The 17,572-nt window shown below is 33.2% G+C and overlaps 3 pseudogenes; all 3 read right to left on the reverse strand.

The window, feature by feature from the left end:
- Window positions 1-1,612: 1,612 nt before the first annotated feature.
- LOC111379016 lies at window positions 1,613-2,194 on the reverse strand (annotated as a pseudogene).
- A 12,334-nt stretch (window positions 2,195-14,528) lies between these two features.
- LOC111379006 lies at window positions 14,529-14,844 on the reverse strand (annotated as a pseudogene).
- Window positions 14,845-17,044: 2,200 nt separating this feature from the next.
- Window positions 17,045-17,360, reverse strand: LOC111379007 (annotated as a pseudogene).
- Between the last annotated feature and the right edge of the window lie 212 nt (window positions 17,361-17,572).

Consider the following 17,572-nt stretch of genomic DNA (forward strand, 5'->3'; position numbering starts at 1 on the left):
GCGACAATATGTCAGCAATTGCTATGACAAAAAATCCAGTTTTTCATGCCAGATCGAAGCATATTGAACTACGTCATCACTTCTTTCGAGATTTGGTAAGTCGAGAAGAAATTTGCATGGAATTTATCAACACAAATGATCAGCCAGGAGACATTTTAACAAAGGCAGTCACATTTGACAAGTTTGACAAGATCAAGGAAAAACTCAAGATTACAAATTAAGAGGGGGTGTTAAATGTGGCATTAATTTGTAATCTTAGGAAATAAATAAGGTTACATGCACTTGAAGAAAATGTATCAGGAAAATACATGATGCACTTGAAGAAAATGTATCAGGAAAATACATGATGCAAATTCATGAATTATTAGGTGTCCATTTATATTCCCATGTCTCTAGAGTTATCCATGTGGTCTTATAAATAGAGGTCATTCTTGTAGTCTCATTGTAAGAAGAAAAAAAAAAAGAAGAAAACATTATTGAGTATGCTGTAGCAACTCAAAAACTATCAATAAAAATTCAAATTTTTCTTCAACACTTCGTTTCCGCACTAACAACTCCATCAAAACCGAGCAATTCATAGGTTCCTAGCACTCATAACATGTATTCGACTGAGATTGTTGAGATTATACATTACCAGCTTTATGTAAATGACAAGAAGGAGAATCATGGGTAAACAGTAGTTGTCAAACTAAAAATATAGCTCTGAAAAAGAGAACTGAAGTAGGGAATTCAGTTGTCCCTCTTCATTTTAATGTAATGAAATTCATTTCACTTATGGCAGAACTACTTCCTGATATCACACGACTTGAGATGTGATATCTTCAAATGAAATCCCAAAAAGTGATAAAGTTTAATTATAAACTGAGAATTCAATGTGTTTTTCCTTTTTGCCTTTCGAATTTCATTTTTAAGAATGAAAGAAAAATCAGTAAAGTCATTTTGATTTTTTAAGTTTGGTCACAGGCCCAAAATAACCATGTTATATAAAATTTGAAGTCAATGCATACCATAAAAAAAAATTTTGAAGAGAAATAATTGTGATTATGACTTGCATAAATATATGTTAATCATCTTCAAGCTATTAGAGAGGACACTCTTGTATGTGCTAAGATTATGTTTTCAACGATATTCATACAAAGTGATAATACATTTTTGCAGGCCAATGCAAATTTTAAATGAATAAATTTTTACATTCTCAAACAGCTGAATCAAAAGGTGCTTTAAGAGCACAAAAATGTGATGATTTCAAGTCTCGTCCGCTTTGATAAAATGAATCTGGATTGCATATGTGAGGGGGAATATTGACTTTTAACGAGGTGGTTCGACTCAATCATGAGCATTATATACTGACAAATCACTATTTATGAAATTCAATGCCAGGGATGAGGGAACATCATAAATCCCAGTTTGTGAAGTTCTTTGGATTTTCTTATTTCTTTTTGTTTCCGATTTTCCATTTTTCTTTGACTTGCATCTGGAATTGGTCACATCAAACTAGTTGGTTGCATGATCAACGTGTAATTCAAATATACTAATTCCTTTACTGCTGGCTATGGAAAAAAAGAGGGGAAAAAAAGGATAAACAGAAAGGCTCTACTGAATTGCTGGTCAATGTAACTGAATTAGTATAAAAGACAGGCTCTATATACAGTCAACCTTTATATAGTACGACATATATATTAAACCGCCCATAGGAAAATGGGAAAAAGTGTGGAAACTCGTGTTTAGTTTCTTCAATTAGTTCAAAACATGTCTTCTACTTGTGATTAAAGCCATAATGCTCCAGCATCTTTCAACAACTTCTTAAGTGAACCATTGAGATGCAGAGTCATAATAGTATTAGAAGAGCCCACAAATTCTCCTCCGATAAACACAGCCGGGACAGCAGTGCTGCATCCTAATCTCATTAGAGCCCACTCCATTTCTTTTCCTCTTGAATCCTCGTCGAGCTCGTAGATCGTAGGATTCACACCTTACTCATAAAACAATCTCTTGATAGCATGGCACATGCAACATGAACTCTTACTAAAGATCACCACAGCTTTCTCGGAAACCAGTTTTGCTATACGATCCATCAAATGCTACCAAAAAGACCAAGGTAAAGTAATGTGGCACGAGTAATTTAATTAGTATGCTACGAAGTCGTTAGAAAGGTTGCTAATTTGATGGAAAATACAAGATTTTCTTGACCTAATTAATGAAGATTATTAGACTTGATTTTTGATATGATACGGTCTCCTGAACTTGTATTTATAGAGCCAAAGGTTTTGGATTACTTATCTGAATTGTTCTATTAACTTTCCATGTAAAAAAAAAAAAAAATGAAAATTCTTTCCGATATTTTGGAATAAATGCTAAAACAGATTACCCCTTGTCTAAAATGACCTTTGTGGATCATTACAAGTTCTTTCAACTTGTGCTTGGAATCTTTAAGGCCATCGAGATATCCAGACACTACTTAAAGCATATTTAATGACCTGATTTTCATCATATTTTTTCGTATGGATATAATTTGTAATTCACATTATCTTGTGAATATGTGCTGGCCGCATGGGGAATGTCAACTATTATAGATGAGAATATGATAATTTTGGATAGAGAAGATGAGGGCAAACTTGCGTAACTCCCTTGCCTTTCTTGGTTGGACCACCCGACTAGTTATTTTCAACAAGTTTTTCTTCACCTTTAGAGGGAAACGTGGCAGAAATGCATCATGACATTGTAGCAAGGGATCCATATGTGCTCGAAATCTTTAAGGCTATTTAGATAAATCCGACACAACATAAAGCATATTCACGTATAATATGATGGTAAGCTGATTTTCTTCGTGTTGATATATATTCAAATTATGGACTATCTTGTGAATAATTGAGGAAGCGCATGGGGAATGTCAACGATGATAGTTGAGAATATGATGATTTTAGATAGAGAAGGAAGATGTGGGCAAACTTGAATAACTCCCTTGCCTTTCTTGGTTGGACAATCCCTACCAGTGATTTTCAACAAGTCCAACATGTTTATAGGAAAACACGGCAAAAAATGCTTTATGAAATTGCGGCAAAGCTATCCATTTTTATTTGTATTGAACAAATAATCATATTGGCGTATTTATTTGGTTTTCAACCTCAGAAGCCTCCATCTAGACCCCTTTTTCTTTTTTTTTTTCTTTTTTTGTTTTGTTGGGGGGGGGGGGGGGGGGGGTTAAGAGGTAACTTTTTTAAATCAAATCCAAAAAAAGTGATTAAGTTTATTTAGAAACTGAGATGAAAATCTGTTTTTTATTTTTTAAATCTCTAGTTTGATAATAAAAGAATAATCTGTAAAGTCATTTTACATAAGCAATCCTTCCTTCAATAATATGAGTTGCCGTAAAATTCCTATATATCGTCAAAAGAGTGTAAAACATTGACATTCTTTCTCCCACTTGTACCATCCCAATGTCATTTTTTCTCTTGTAAATTGTATGTGCTAATCTTTAAAAGTAACTGAATTTTTGGTCAATATTTGCATATTTTGGAACCTCGCTAAGAGTAATAGACACACATATCAAGAGAAATTATTGTGATTTTAACTTATTTCACAGCCTTATGATAACATCCAAAATATAAAGTCCTTGCTTACCAGAAACAAAAGTTGAAGAGATATGATTGTAATTTTACTTGCATAAGTATTTGTTAACCATCTTTAAGCTAGTAGATAGTGTTAGAAACTGGTTTGAGAGTTAAGAAAAATTGGCCAAGTAATAAAACCAAAAGTGGAAAGTGACTTTTGTGTCAACTTCTGCCAAATATTCGGACGTACACTACAACAATTTACACATTTTATAACATTTAAAGATAGCATTCTAGTTGATAGTGCTATAATTTAAAATTGAATTTTTTATAATAGCATTTTTTAAAAGGCTTCAATATTGAAAAGCCCGAGATATTTCCCTCCATTCCCGCTTTTTTCTACCCTAATTTATTTCTTTCAACAATTCACGTCTTCTCTACGCTTCTCTGCCTCTCTATCTAAATTGCGTCCAATAGGAATCATTATTTCTCTTACTTACACGTCCCTATGTATTCGGGATATTGAAAGAATTACTAACAATCTATGTCGATTCCTTTGGGTCGAGCCCCTTGGTCTGTTAATGCAATGTGTCTTACCTTATCTCTCTGTTGCAACAGGTCTTGACTGACTTCCAGGAAAATCCCAAGGCTGCACAGGAACATATGAAGAACCCTCTTATGATGAACAAGATACAGAAACTGGTCAGTGCAGGAATTGTTCAAGTTAAATAAACAAGACAGGAAACAAATAGAGCATTGCTTGTGTCTTTTTGGTGTGTATTAGTTGATTACTAATCTTACGTTCTGATAATTTATGACAATTCCTTCCTTTCATAATTACAATGACAAAAAGTTCTCAAATTTGTCTATATGTTTCAAGTCTGGTAATATCCCTTCATGAAGCTTAATAGGAAGAATGTTTTGCCTGCTCTGGTTGTTCCTATTACAAGGAGAAAGTATTGTGTCTGGGATAATCTCGCCCTAGAATTATATCTGCAGTTGTTAAGAGGTTACACAATAGGCTTGTGCCTACTGCTTAGGGCCAACATTGCCTCAAACAACCACGAGAATTGAGTATGGGTTTTGCATCATTTGTAAATTATTTCTATTCATTGTTGCACCATTTTCGCAAACTATTTCAGATGCCTACGAAGGGGCAAACCAAATGCTGCTTTTCCTCTTTTTGAGATAGAATCATCAAAATGCCAGGTTTTGTTGAGTTTGATGATGTAAATTGGAAGGTTCCTACTTATTCTGCACAAGATAGGTAAATCTTAAAAATCCACTGTGTGTTGTCACAAGAGTGCTGCAGTTTGTTGATATACGTATGTTTTCTTCTGGTGCCAGCATATACAAGGTGTTTGACTGGAAAAATTATACGATGTTGTACTCTATCTCAGAAAAAATGTTCAAGATCTTAAGGTCAGGTAAATTTTATATTAATGTTAATCCATACATTTACTGGCTTCAATTTATCGATCTGGTAGAATAGACATTTCCAGGGCATGGATTTATTAACAAAACTTATGCCATTCACATGATGTGGATCAACAGGAAAGAAATACCTTTTCGAGGATGACACACTTGTTGGCAAATCTATTCTCATATATAAGCCCGAATCCACGGAATTTATCAGGGATGCAAAACCATCAATACAAGAACTAGTTTGATCATCAAGAGTATCCAAGCCACACATATCAGTATTCTTTTGTCTGTCTATTCTTAGCTTTTCAAGCACTACATCAGCACTATTAGTCCTGGGCACTACTCAACTGGTGTTAGTATAAAAACTTTCTGGCACCACGTATTTAGACTCATTATGTAGATGTTCGTCGTGGTTCATAAGCCATCTGTTGGTTCTTACTTATTGCATTTTCAAGCATATATTGTGATTTGTATTTGATTTGAGACATAAGATAATTAGATTTCTCTATTGAACAACTACACGTGTATTTTTACAAGACAATATTGATGGTTGTTTGGAATTTATTGTTGGCTTGGTTATTGTTGTTCATATTTTTAGTCCAAAACATAATGATGTTGAATATTTACATTTGATAATTAAGGAATGCTATGTAATATGTATATATTATAATTAAAATGCTATTGAAGATAATACATTATATTCAATAAATGCTATTAAAAAATTAGGATGGAAAAAGAATGCTATTGAAAATGTAATCATGACGAACAAAGAATGTTATTAAAGTCAAAATGATAACATAAAAATGCTATCAAATTAAAAAAGATTGCACGAAAAAAATGCTATAAATACTAAAATCATGACGATAATAAAATGCTATGTAAAGGTTTTTTTATAACACTTTATAATAGCATTTATAAAATGTTATAATCAAGACATGATTTTTAATAACACCACCTATGATAGCATTTCGGAAAATACTATAGAATATGATAGATAGCATTTTTTGCATGCTATAGATTCCTTGATATGTTGTAGTGTTGAACCGATAGTCAAATTACAAATGTAAATAGATCAACTTGTTATACTCGTCGAGTAGATCATCGTGGTATATTTTGAATCTCAAACCAATTCCAAATGTGTGAGAAATTGCGGTACAAAATTGGAAGAAAAATAGAGGAAACTGGCATGGTTCTCACTTGGGACCGTTGCTCGCCTTCGCTTGAGTGACTAGCGAGCGAAAACTTTCTATAAATATTTTGACACTCGCTCGAGCGAGAAGTCAGCGACACGCTGGCGACAACAAGTGTTTCTTCTGTTCGTAAGGTTGCGAGGTTACATTTAGGCCACAACCCCTCATCCTCTATAAATAGACCATTTGGACGTCCATTATCATCCCATTTCACTTTTGCATTGAGCATTGGATTAAATCTCCTGCAAAATCTTATCTAAAATCATCCAAAACTTCTTCCTTGTAAAGAGGGAAAATTCTCTTAAAAGTTCACTATGGATTGTGGTTTGAAGTGCTTCTACCACAAACCATATCCGTTTATCATGGGAGACAAGTGCCGTAATCCGTAAGTACCGATGCGGGGCAATATTATCTTAAGGAGAAGGTGTATTCACTTGCCTCGGATTTTCTGTCTTCTTCTTCATTTCTTATTTCTTTGTAGTTTGTATATCATAAAATTCTTTCTATATACAATGTGTTTAATTACGCTCTTGCAAACTAAACTTGCCATTTTGTTTGTTCATTTCAACACAACTGTTTTACTATCAAACAAAAACAACATTCTTAAGACAATATTCGGTTGTTTGTGAAACAAACTATTTTTCATCTTTGGAATAGGCATAACGTGCTATTCCTTTCTTTGTTGTTGCGTTAAACTTATGCTTTTGAAATAGAAATGACTATCGTAGAGAAGTACGAACAATGTGGTTCCGCCATTGGCCATACCACTTCAAATTACTGCAATCCCGCATGGGGAAAAATAAAAAAAGTTTGGAGGCATGGACTTCAAGAGATGGCAACAGAAGATACATTTCTATCATATCACTCTAAATTTGGTAAAGTTTCTAAAGGAAATTGGACCAGCCGTATAAGAAGAAAATAATCGTGAATCGATTAATAAGTTGGACGCATGGAAGTACTCAAACTCCCTATGCAAAAATTACATTTTAAATTGTTTGGACAATACACTTTACGAGGTGTATAGTTCTAAGGACTCGACCAAGGATCTATGGGATTCGTTTGGAAAAGAAGTACAAGATCGAGGATGTCAAAACAAAGAAGTCCATCATCGGCAAATTTTTGGATTACAAGATGATGGATTCCAAAATGGTGATAGTCAAGTGCAAGAACTTCAAGTTCTATTACGTAACAGCCATGCTGAGAAGATAGAATTAAGGGAATCTTTCTAAGTTGCTGCAATCATCGAGAAACTCCCTCTTATGTGGAGAGATTTCAAAAACTATCTCAAGCACAAACACAAGGAGATAAACTTGTGAGAGTTGGTAGTCTATTTGAGGATTGAAGAAGATAATAGAAAATTGAGAAAATGCCTATTGTCCAACTTGGAGTAATCTTTGTGGAAATCGAGTCGAAGGCTGTCAACAAGAAGCGAAATACCTCCAGTGATATAATGCGGAGAGACAACTCAAAGAAGGCTAGAAAGTTCAAAGGGAATTGCTACTATAGTGGAAAAGTCGGACATCGTTCAAGTGAATGTCGAAAATCGAAAAGGAATGCACAAGCCAACATGGTTGAAAGAGGTATGCTTTCTGATGGGATGCTAGAAATGATCTATCTGCAATTATTTTCGAGTGCGATAACACTGAAAAATTGAAGGAATGGCAGGTTGACATTGGTGCTACCCATCATGTGTGTGTAGACGAGGTAATGTTCACCAACTGTTAAGAACTCAATGGAGAACAATATTCATGGGGAACTCTGCAAGTTCCAAGGTTGAAAGACAAAGAAAGATCAATTTGAAAATGGCATCCGGCAAAGAACTCGTTATTAACAATGTTTTACATGAGCCGGACATACGAAAGAACCTTGTGTCCAAGTCTTTATTTAGCAAAAATGATTTCAAACTTGTATTTGTATTGATAAATTTGTACTCATTAAGAATGAGATATATGTAGAAAAATGATATGTGTGTAATGGAATGTTCAAAATAAATGTTCTCACTATTGTATCATGGTAAAGCATTATGAATAAAAATTCAAATTCTTTTTATATGTTTGAGTTATCTTGTTTGTGGCATAGTTGATTAGGGCATGTGAATTACAAATCTTTGTGCAAACTTATCAATCAAAGTTCAATTTCGGCACTTAAGATTTATCCAGTTATAAGTGTGAAGTGTATCTTGAAGCAAAGTTGCCTAAAACACCGTTTCACTCCGTTCAAAGGAACACTACACCTTTGAATTAATACATAGCGTATATGTGATTTGAAATTCGTTCAAACTAAAGGTGATAGATGATTGTACAAAGTATTGTGTCTTTCTACTACGATGTAAAGACAAAGCTTTAGATGAATTTAAAATTTAAAAGGCGAAAGTTGAGACTCAACTTGATAAACGAATAAAGAATATCCGTAGTGATAGAGGAGGAAAATATGAGGCACTGTTTGATGATTTTTGCTTAGAACATGGAATTATTCATTAAACAACGACACCTTACTCTCCTCAATCGAATGGTGTTGCTAAACACAAATTTCAAACTCTTAAAAAAATGATGAACGCCTTGTTGCTAAGTTTGGGATTACCCCCAGAACTTGTGTAGGGAAGCTATTTTAACAACAAATAGTCTCGTTAATAGGATGCCTCTCAAGAAAATGGAAGAAGCTCCACATGAACTATGGAAAAGTCATCCTTCGTCCTATCAACACTTGAAGTGTGAGGGTATTTGGCTAAGGTTAAAATTCCTAAGTCTAAGCAAGTGAATATTGGTCCCAAAATGATTGATTGCATATTTATTGGACACACCAATAATAATTATGCATATTGTTTTCTTGTACATAAATTTGAAATTCAGGATGTACATGAGAGAACCATAATTGAATCAAGAAATGCGTCATTCTTCAAGAATGTTTTTCCTTGTAAAGGAAATGAAAATAAAAGTTTAAATAAAAGAACTTAGGAAACAACAAATGGAGATTCAACTGAGAAAGAACCAAGGCATAGTAAAAAGGTTAAGATATCTATGACATTTAGCCAAAATTTTCTAAACTATATGGTAGAAAATGATCCAAAGACTTTCAATGAAACGTCTATATCGGAAGCACCGCATTGGAAATAAGCTATTAATAGCGAGATATATTCTATAATGTAAAACCACACTTGGGAAATTATTGACTTGCTTCTTGGAAACAAGCCTTTAGAGTATAAATGGATTTTCGAAAAGAAACTGAAACTCGATGGATCCATTGATAAATATAAGGCTAGATTGGTTGCCAAATGATATAGACAAAATGAAGGACTTGATTTCTTTGATACTACTCACTCGTGACTAAAATCACTTCGATAAGATTGTTAATTGCAATTGCGACAATAAACAACCTTAAGATTCATCAAATAGATGTAAAAATGTATTCCTAAATGGTAAGTTATGAGAAGAGATTTATATGGAACAACCCGAAGGATTCATTTATTCTAATCACAAACAAATGATTTGTAAACTCTTTAGGTCCTTGTATGGATTGAAACAAGATCCTAAACAATGACACCAAAAGTTTCACAAAATAATGATGTCAACAACTTTAAGATAAACGAGTGTGACAAGTGTGTATACATAAAACATACACCAAATGCCTATGTGATTGTATGTTTATATGTAGACGATGTGTTGATAATGGACAATAGTGACAAAATGATCTTAAACACTAAGAAAATGCTAACAAAGCATTTTAATATGAAAGATATAGATGTTACTAATGTGATATTATGGAATAAATTCTCTAGAACATCGGAAGAAATTGTACTTTTCCAATATCACAACATGAGAGTATATTAAGAAGTATAATGTATTTGAGGAAAATCCTGCAAAAACCCCTGTTGATACAAATTTACACTTAGTCAAAAATACGAGTGAATCTGTGTCACAACTAAAGTATTCACAAGTGATAGGTAGTTTAATGTATATTATGAACTGCACTCGACTAGTCATAGCTTTTGTTGTGAATAAACCTATTAGATTCATAAGCAATCCAAGCCAATATCATTGGAAGGCTTTAACAAGGGTTCTTAGGTATTTGAACTATACCTTAACCTATAGATTACACTTCTCAAAATATCCTGCGGTATTGAAAGAATATTGTGATGTGAATTGGATTTCTAACATGAAGGATGCTAAATATACTAGTAGTCATATATTTAACATTTGTGAAGCTGCTATGTCAAGGAAATCAACAAAGCAAATGTGTATAGCTCGATCAATGACAGAATCTGAGTTTATTGCTTTGGCGAAACCTGGAGAAAAGGCCAAATGGCTTCATAGCTTCTTGGAAAATATTCCATGTTGGCCTAAGTTGGTACCTACAACAAGTATACATTGTGATAATCAATCGACTATCGGAAGGGCTTGTAGTAGCTTGTATAATGGTAAGTCTAGACAAATACGTTGTAGACACAATACCATTAAGCAACTGATCTCTAATCGCATCATCTCCATAGATTATGAGCAATCAAAGAAGAAATCACGGATTCACGTATGAAAAGTTTGCCTAGAAACCATATACGTTGCCTATCAAAATGAATGGAATAAAAGGCTATTATGTAAGAGACTTTGTAATGGTAACCTACATTGTTGATTGGAGATTCCAAGATACTGGTTCAAAGAGACAACTAAGCTATGAGGATTCAATGAAGCACTTAAGAAATTGTTTCCTAAGTGGTTCAGGGCTAAAATTAATCAAGTCATGAAAACTATGAACGGATTAGGGAAGACATCTGTGTGAGTATTGTTATCTTGACTTATACTAACGGTTGAATGGTTCAAGATATCACGTTCACCAATTATCCAAGTAAGTTCGATAGTATTTCACTAAGGAAGGTTCAAAGCTGACAGCTACCTTACTTGATGCAGTGTTTTTTCGCTCTCTTTCTCTGTAATGCAACATATTTTTGCATTGCACATGCATACTCGAATTTCCATTCATGTGGGGACTGTTGAAAATTGGTTTAAAAGTTAAGAAAAATTGGTTAAGTGTTAAAATCGAAAGTGGGAAGTGACTTTTGTGTCAACTTCGATCAAATATTTGGACTTGATTCGATGGATAAATTACAAATGTAAATAGACCAACTTGTTTTACTCGTTAAAGTAAATTGTCATGGTATGTTTAGAGTCTCAAAATCAATTTTGAATGAATAAGAAATTGCGGTCCAAAATTGAAAGAAAAGTAGAGGGAACAGGATTGTTCTCGCTTGGGACCATCATTCACCTATCGCTCGAGCGACGGTATAGCAATAGGGGGGGTGAAAACTTTCTGTAAATATTTTGACACTCTTGTTTGAGGGAGAAATCAGTGACGACAAGTGTTGCTTCTATTCATAAGATTGCAAGGTTTGGCACATTGTCTTAAGGAGAAAATGTATTCACTTACCTCTGATTTTTTGTCTTCTTCTTCATTTCTTGTTTCTTTGTGGTTTCTTTCTAGTTTGTATACAATAAAGTTATTTCTATATATTGTTGTGTTTAATTACGTTCCTGGGGATTAAACTTGCCATTTTGTTTGTTCATTTCAAAAGGACACTTCCACTATCAAACAAAAACAACAAATTGGATTTGAATGTCTTCATTTGGATCTCGTTTTCAGCTAAATCCACATAGTAAATGAAAATACAATTTTGAAAGCAAATGCAAAATTTAAAATTAATAAAATTTTCCTCTCTCCAAGCTTGAGCTTCTCTAATGAGGTGCTTTAACATGAAATGTGCTAAGTTCAGCTCTCATCCTTTTGATGTAAAAATGAATCTGACCTACATGTGAAGGGGGTATATTAATATCTTTGAAATGAAAATCCCAAAAAACGATATTGTTTAATTAGAAATTGAGAATTTAAGATGTTCATCATTTTGTTTTCAAGTTTCTTGTTTAAGAATAAAAGAATAATATGTAAAGTCAATGTAAAAATGCAATCCAATTGATTCCAGTAATAATTCTAGTTGCCACAATATTCCTATAAATCCATCAAACAGTATAAAACATTGACATTCATTCCCCCCACTTGTTCTATCCCAATCTAAGAAGCATGGATTACGTAATTCGAATATGATATGGATATGTCAATATGATTTATTTTGAAAAAATTAAGATACACCGATACGTGTTATAAATCTATTTTTCTCAATAAAAAAGCAAATTGTTATGAATAAAAGCCAATTCTTCATCTCGTTGTAGAGTTATTTTATTTCTTCCTGAAAATTGTACAAAAGAGTGTGCATTCAAATTTCTCTCAGCAGTATGTAAAAATGAATCTGACCTACATGTGAAGGGGGTATATTAATATCTTTGAAATGAAAATCCCAAAAAACGATATTGTTTAATTAGAAATTGAGAATTTAAGATGTTCATCTTTTTGTTTTCAAGTTTCTTGTTTAAGAATAAAAGAATAATATGTAAAGTCAATGTCCAAATGCAATCCAATTGATTCCAGTAATAATTCTAGTTGCCACAATATTCCTATAAATCCATCAAACAGTATAAAAGATTGACATTCATTCCCCCCACTTATTCTATCCCCATCTAAGAAGCATGGATTACGTAATTCGAATATGATACGGATATGTCAATATGATTTATTTTGAAAAAATTAAGATACACCGATACGTGTTATAAATCTATTTTTCTCAATAAAAAAGCAAATTGTTATGAATAAAAGCCAATTCTTCATCTCGTTGTAGAGTTATTTTATTTCTTCCTGAAAATTGTACAAAAGAGTGTGCATTCAAATTTCTCTCAGCAGTAGATGAAGAAGATAGTTGCATAAAAAGTTTCAAATCAATGTTTTGTAGTAAAGGTGCATTTGAACCATGAAGTATCAGATACATATAAAAAATTATACAAAAATATAAAATAATTAAGTATACGTATTCGAAAATTTAAAATATATAAAAATATTTAAAATAATTAAAAAACAAGTATCTAGTACGTATTGAAGGGTATCAGAGACTATCAAAACTTGGATATGTATAAGATATGGGTACGTAACAAGTTTACAAGTGTCGATGCTTCTTAGACCCCAAGTTCTTTTTGTCTTGTACATTGTATTTGCATTTTATATGTATCCCAATTAATGGAAAATTATAAGTCGATATCTGCATATTTTGGTTCACAAAGACTAATAAAGACAGAGAAATCTTTGTGATTTTAAATTTGCTAACCATCTTTAAGCTATCATAGAGGAGTCACATGTATCCATTGCATTATGTTTAATGGTTTTAACGATATCCATATAGTCAAAGTAATAGTACATTGTTGAAAATAAACACAATTTAAATTAATTAACTTTTCCATTCTCTGACAGGTTTAGCTCTTTGATGAGGTACTGTAACTTAATATTAGTGCAAACGAATGTCCTAAGCTAAAGTCTTGTACCCTTTGATGAAAAAATTGGCTGGCTCGTGAGGGACCGTATTGATTTTTAAACGAGATGGTTTAACTCAGTCATGGGCATTAGATACTCCCAAGTCACAATTTATGAAAGTCAATGCCAGGCATTATCATAAATTAATCCCAGCTGGTGTTTTTCAGGAATTTTCTGATCTATTTGTTTTAGGAAAAATAATGTACTAACGTTTTGGCTGGTGTCTGATTTTTCATACCTTTGCATCGTTCTTGGACACAAAATTCAGAAGTGGTTATATAAAACTAGTTGATTGCATTATCGAAGTGTAATTCAAACATAAAGATCGTTTACAACAGGCTACGGGAAAAAAGGGGGGGAAAACAGAAAAGCTCTACTGAATTGCTTGTCAATGCAACTGAATTAGTGTAAAAGGCGGGCTCTATATACAGACAACATTCACATAGTACAACATATGTACGAAATTAACCGCCCCTAGGAAATGGGCAAAGGTGCAGAAACTCATATAGTTTCCTCATTTAGTTCAAAACATGTCTTCCATTTGTGATTAATGTTAATTATATGCCTCAAAATTTGGTTATATATTTGGAAGATTACGTGATCATGTTGGTTTTGGAAAGATACCATATTGGATACAAGAAGGATATGAAAAGAATCAAATTGGAGCCAAGAAAGGAAACAAATTTTCTTGTATGCCACACGTTTTTCCTTTCTTTTCCTTTTTCATGATTTTCTTCCTAATTTCCATCTTTTGCCTATTTGTAGGGTTTGACTTGTGTACTATAAATATAGGTCCCTCTTTCAGTTTAGTAGAAGCCAAATTGCTGTGGCATTGTATTCTGTTCACATTATCAATTAATAATACATCTTGTCTCTGCGTTAATTCCTCTTTTTCTTCTTTACTTTAAATCTTGATATATATTTTTATATTGTTGCAATTCATATTACTTGTCGATCCCAACAATTAGAGCCATAATGCTCCAGCATCTTTCAACAACTTCTTAAGTGAATCATTGAGATGCAGAGTCATAATGGTATTAGAAGAGCCCACAAATTCTCCTCTGATAAACACAGCTGGGACAGCAGTTCTGCATCCTAAACGTATTAGAGCCCATTCCATTTCTTTGCCTCTTGAATCCTCTTCGAGCTCGTGGATCATATGACTCACACCTTGTTCATAAAACAATTTCTTGATAGCATGGGACATGCAACATGTACTTTTACTAAAGATCACCACAGCTTATTGTGAACTGTAAAGCCAGTTTCACTATACGATCCATCAAATGCAGTGAAGTTGTTAAAAAGGGGTGCTAATTTGATGGGAAAAAGAAAAATAAAAAAAAGATTCTCTTGAACAAATTAATTAAGATTTGTCTGTGTGACTTGGTTTGTGATATGGTATATCTCATGAACTTGTATTTATATAGGCAAGTGAAGGTATTGGATTACTTATTTAAACTTTTCTTCAACTTCTCATAATATATATATATATATATATATATATATATATATAAACTAAAGCATTTAGGCATGGTTATTAGTGGGCTACAACCAAGTGCAGCCCACCTCTAAATTCGCGCATGATGGTGAGAGTAGGTGTAGCGATGATGATTTTGGGTTGATTTCTTCCTCCAATCTGCTTAGTCAAAGTTTTGGGGGTACGCAGTGCGACGGCGGTGGTGTGCGGCAACGGCGACAGTGACAACTTGACGTTCAGTTTATGTCTTGGTGGAGTGGGGATTGGGATGATTATGGTCGGATGGGGTGACTAATTATTTAGGTAAATGTCGCAGTGATGCGATGATTGTTGATGGGGTGAGTGTTTTGTGACCAATTATTTGGTTGATTATGATCAATAAATAATATGTGAACCGAAAAATATGATTATGGCTCCTAATTTATTAAGTTGAGATTGAAAAATAAATGGTGACCAATTAGTTTGATAAAATGTAACAATTAAATAAGTTGTGCCTTATAAAATTTGTGATTTGTGAACGATGAATAAATTGTAACCCATAAAGTTTTTGATTTATGATCGAGAAATAATTTGTGACCTATAAAATCTTTGAAGTATCTAGTACGTATTGAAGGGTATCAGAGACTATCAAAACTTGGATATGTATAAGATATGGGTACGTAACAAGTTTACAAGTGTCGATGCTTCTTAGACCCCAAGTTCTTTTTGTCTTGTACATTGTATTTGCATTTTATATGTATCCCAATTAATGGAAAATTATAAGTCGATATCTGCATATTTTGGTTCACAAAGACTAATAAAGACAGAGAAATCTTTGTGATTTTAAATTTGCTAACCATCTTTAAGCTATCATAGAGGAGTCACATGTATCCATTGCATTATGTTTAATGGTTTTAACGATATCCATATAGTCAAAGTAATAGTACATTGTTGAAAATAAACACAATTTAAATTAATTAACTTTTCCATTCTCTGACAGGTTTAGCTCTTTGATGAGGTACTGTAACTTAATATTAGTGCAAACGAATGTCCTAAGCTAAAGTCTTGTACCCTTTGATGAAAAAATTGGCTGGCTCGTGAGGGACCGTATTGATTTTTAAACGAGGTGGTTTAACTCAGTCATGGGCATTAGATACTCCCAAGTCACAATTTATGAAAGTCAATGCCAGGCATTATCATAAATTAATCCCAGCTGGTGTTTTTCAGGAATTTTCTGATCTATTTGTTTTAGGAAAAGTAATGTACTAACGTTTTGGCTGGTGTCTGATTTTTCATACCTTTGCATCGTTCTTGGACACAAAATTCAGAAGTGGTTATATAAAACTAGTTGATTGCATTATCGAAGTGTAATTCAAACATAAAGATCGTTTACAACAGGCTACGGGAAAAAAGGGGGGGAAAACAGAAAAGCTCTACTGAATTGCTTGTCAATGCAACTGAATTAGTGTAAAAGGCGGGCTCTATATACAGACAACATTCACATAGTACAACATATGTACGAAATTAACCGCCCCTAGGAAATGGGCAAAGGTGCAGAAACTCATATAGTTTCCTCATTTAGTTCAAAACATGTCTTCCATTTGTGATTAATGTTAATTATATGCCTCAAAATTTGGTTATATATTTGGAAGATTACGTGATCATGTTGGTTTTGGAAAGATACCATATTGGATACAAGAAGGATATGAAAAGAATCAAATTGGAGCCAAGAAAGGAAACAAATTTTCTTGTATGCCACACGTTTTTCCTTTCTTTTCCTTTTTCATGATTTTCTTCCTAATTTCCATCTTTTGCTTATTTGTAGGGTTTGATTTGTGTACTATAAATATAGGTCCCTCTTTCAGTTTAGTAGAAGCCAAATTGTTGTGGCATTGTATTCTGTTCACATTATCAATTAATAATACATCTTGTTTCTGCGTTAATTCCTCTTTTTCTTCTTTACTTTAAATCTTGATATATATTTTTATATTGTTGCAATTCATATTACTTGTCGATCCCAACAATTAGAGCCATAATGCTCCAGCATCTTTCAACAACTTCTTAAGTGAATCATTGAGATGCAGAGTCATAATGGTATTAGAAGAGCCCACAAATTCTCCTCTGATAAACACAGCTGGGACAGCAGTTCTGCATCCTAAACGTATTAGAGCCCATTCCATTTCTTTGCCTCTTGAATCCTCTTCGAGCTCGTGGATCATATGACTCACACCTTGTTCATAAAACAATTTCTTGATAGCATGGGACATGCAACATGTACTTTTACTAAAGATCACCACAGCTTATTGTGAACTGTAAAGCCAGTTTCACTATACGATCCATCAAATGCAGTGAAGTTGTTAAAAAGGGGTGCTAATTTGATGGGAAAAAGAAAAATAAAAAAAAGATTCTCTTGAACAAATTAATTAAGATTTGTCTGTGTGACTTGGTTTGTGATATGGTATATCTCATGAACTTGTATTTATATAGGCAAGTGAAGGTATTGGATTACTTATTTAAACTTTTCTTCAACTTCTCATAATATATATATATAT

This window comes from Olea europaea, unplaced genomic scaffold (genome assembly GCF_002742605.1).
Source record: "Olea europaea var. sylvestris unplaced genomic scaffold, O_europaea_v1 scaffold1919, whole genome shotgun sequence".
Classification (NCBI taxonomy): Eukaryota; Viridiplantae; Streptophyta; class Magnoliopsida; order Lamiales; family Oleaceae; genus Olea; species Olea europaea.